Source organism: Phoenix dactylifera, chromosome 1, assembly GCF_051530095.1.
Source record: "Phoenix dactylifera cultivar Ajwa chromosome 1, Ajwa_hap1_PhDact_Kaust_v1.1, whole genome shotgun sequence".
NCBI classification, from domain to species: Eukaryota; Viridiplantae; Streptophyta; class Magnoliopsida; order Arecales; family Arecaceae; genus Phoenix; species Phoenix dactylifera.
Window position 1 is genome coordinate 13,337,449 of NC_143190.1, and position 3,568 is coordinate 13,341,016.

The following is a 3,568-nucleotide window of genomic DNA, read 5'->3' on the forward strand; positions in this document are numbered from 1 at the left end:
TTTTCATTAGCTTCAATCTTTATTTTTATTGTTTCACTCTTTATATTCTTAAGCTTTAAGTTTTCTGGTTACAGCATTCTTTTAGTTGGATTAATTGTTGCTGTAACAGTTTTATTAATTTGAAACTTGTAAAGGCTCTTCCAAGCCTCGATTGGAAGTTGCTGAATCGGAAATATTCAGCAAGAAAAAAGTTTTTGGTTGGTTTATCTGAAAACCAACTGGGTTGTTTGTGAGCCCAAAAAAACAAACGGTGAAAAAATTTTAGTTGGTTTGTCTGAAAACCAACTGGGTTGTTTGTGAGCCCGAAAAAACAAACGGTGTAAAGTTTTTGGTTGGTTTATCTGAAAACCAACTGGGTTGTTTGTGATCCCGAAAAACAAAAGGTTTTCGGTTGGTTACCTGGGAAAACCAACTGGGTTTTGATTATGAGCCCGAAAAACAATCAGGCTGTAATCTGCTGGATTATAGTAAAATCTCAAGCAAGGCTTGAGGAGTGGACGTAGGCGCTGGGAGTGCACCGAACCACTATAAACCTTGGTGTTTGTGCTTGTGGTTTTTCTCTCTTCCTCTCCTTTGCATATTTCTGATTGCTTTCCTCATTTTATTCACTATCGTATTTATGCAATTATATTTCTGCTGCTAAATCTATAAGATAACCGTAACTCGTACTCTTCACACGTTTTAACTTTAAATTTTTAAAGAGACCCAATTCACCCCCTCCCCCCCAATTGGGTTGCACCTCTAGGCAACAAGTGGTATCAGAGCCTGGTACTCACAGTAACTTTTTGATCTAACAATCAAGAGTTAAAGGTCATGGCAGCCACTATGGGATCCTCAGTTGCCGAGGGGCAATATACCAACAGACCACCTCTTTTCAATGGCACAAATTTTACTTATTGGAAAGCACGCATGCGAATTTTTATTTAAACACTTGACTATGATTTATGGACTGTTATTGTTAATGGACCTCACAGACCAACTAAAATTGTTGATGGCATCACCTTATTCAAACCTGACATTGAATGGGATGACCATGATAAAAGAATGGCTTAGCTGAATGCAAAAGCCATGAATGTTCTTTATTGTTCTTTAGATGCAAATGAGTTTAATCGTATATCTATTTGCATGACTACTAAAAAAATCTGGGATAGGCTGGAAGTTACACATGAAGGCACTAACCAGGTTAAAGAATCTAAAATCAGTATGCTGGTGCATAAGTATAAATTATTCATGATGAAAAATAGTGAATCTATAACTGAAATGTTTACTAGATTCGCTGATATTATTAATGGCCTGAAAAGTCTTGGTAGATCTTACTCTAACAGTGATCTTGTTCGAAAAATTCTTAGGTCTCTTCCTAGAGCATGGAAAGCAAAGGTCACAGCCATTCAAGAAGCCAAAGATCTCAACTCTCTCCCGCTGGAACAACTATTGGGTTCCTTAATGACTCATGAGCTCTCAATGAAACAGAACTTTGAGGAGGATGAACCCAAGAAGCGCAGAACCATTGCTCTTAAATCCACTCTACATGAAGATGAGAACGAGGATTCTGAAACTAATAATAGTGAGGAAATAGCCCTGATTACAAGAAGGTTCAAAAAAATCTTTAGAAAAAATAAAGAAAACTTCAAGAGAAGGTTTGTAATCAAGGGGGAGCAAACCAAAGAAAATAAGGAGCAATATGTTTGTTATGAGTGCAAAAAGTTTGGACACTTCAGAACAGATTGTCCTCTATTAAAAAAGGCTCCGAAAAGGTTAAAGAAGAAAGCTATGCTGGCTACTTGGAGTGACAGTGATGAATCCAGCTCTGGAGAAGAAGAACAGCAACAAGAAACTGCAAATATGTATCTAATGGCACACAAAAGTGAGGTATATTTAAATATTGAATATGATTTCACTTTCGATGAACTTCAAGATGCTTTTTCTGAGCTTATGATTGAATATAAAAAGCTTAGTTTAAAGAATAAGGAGCTAAAGATTAAAAACCAATTGTTGGACAAAGAAAATGCTCGATAATAAGAAGGAACTGCATGAAGAAAAACAGAAGTTAGCTAAAGAACTTGAAAAACTAAGACCTATAGTAGATAAATTCATCCTAAGCTCTAAGAAATTAAATCTAATCTTAGAGAGTCATGTTTATGATAAAGCTGGTTTAGGATATAATCCTTGGAATAAACAGAAATCATTGAAGAACATATTTCTAAAGCCAACTTATGTTCAACCGAAATTTACATTGTTTAAGTTAGATAAGCAGAAACAAGAATACACTGCATGCAATCCTAAAAGCCAAAAACTTGTAAGCAATGTTTCAATTAAGAAAATATGTATTCCAAAGGGAACTATCATTGCTAACATTCAAGAATCCAAGAAAGCTTGGGTACCAAAGAATTAAATTTCTATTTTGCAGGTGTGTCTAGCATCCCAAGCATCAAATAGAAAATGGTATTTGGACAGTTGGTGCTCTAGACACATGACAGAGGATGAATCCCAATTCATGTCCCTCAAAAAGAAAGATGGAGGAATGGTTACCTTTGGTGATAATGGAAAAGGCAAAATTATTGGTATTGGTAACATTCGGATTACTCCAACTATTTTTATTGAAAATGTTTTATTGGTAGATGGATTAAAACATAATTTGCTAAGTATTAGTCAATTCCGTGATAAAGGATATATTGTGACTTTTAAATTATCTATGTGCCTAGTTTCAAGTACTAATAACAGTGGTGTAGTATTTACTAGACATAGGGGTGGCAATCGGGTCGGGTCGGGTCATAAACGAGTCGGATCACAAGGTCATCGGGTCAGAAAATCATAAATCTGAACCCAAACTATTTATTAAATAGGTCAAAAATTATAACCTGAACCTGTAATGTTTAATAAACAGGTAATCCGACCCAATCCGTTTAATTTGTTTAGTAAACTAGTAACCTGTTTGCCCAACTCGACCCGACTTGTTTAACTTGTTTGCCCAACCTGACCCGTTTAACCTGTTTAGACCTGTTTAACGTGCCCAACCCGACCCGTTTAACCTGCCCAACCAAACATGTTTAATAAATAGGTCACCTCTTAGGCTCTTAGCCTTAGGCCTTAGCCTAACCCAACCTGACCCAACCTGTTTTATACATTAAGATTTAAGCATTTAAGCAGCACAAGAAAAAAAGAAGATAAATATAGAAAATATTACAAAAATCTTGTCCCAACATCATTGACGTTAAAAAAGCATTCAATCTTTACAAAAAGCTGAACATAAGGAATACAAGTTATTTGTTCATTCATCTAATACCAGCAATATTCAAAAAGCATTTAATCTTTACAAAGACAAGGAATACAAGTCAAATCATCCAAATTTACATATGGAATAGCCCAAAAATACTATCTGCTTGACATATAACAAATATTAATATAAATAATCACCTCTGATGCTAGGAAAGCATGGTTCTTTTTAGCAAGCATTTTGACCAGCTTCTTGTTTTTGTTCATTTTTTTAGTGCTTCAACATTCATATAGTCAAGCCCTATTTTCTCTGGCCTGCAGAAGACATAATCAAGCATTAGCATAATCAAGCATT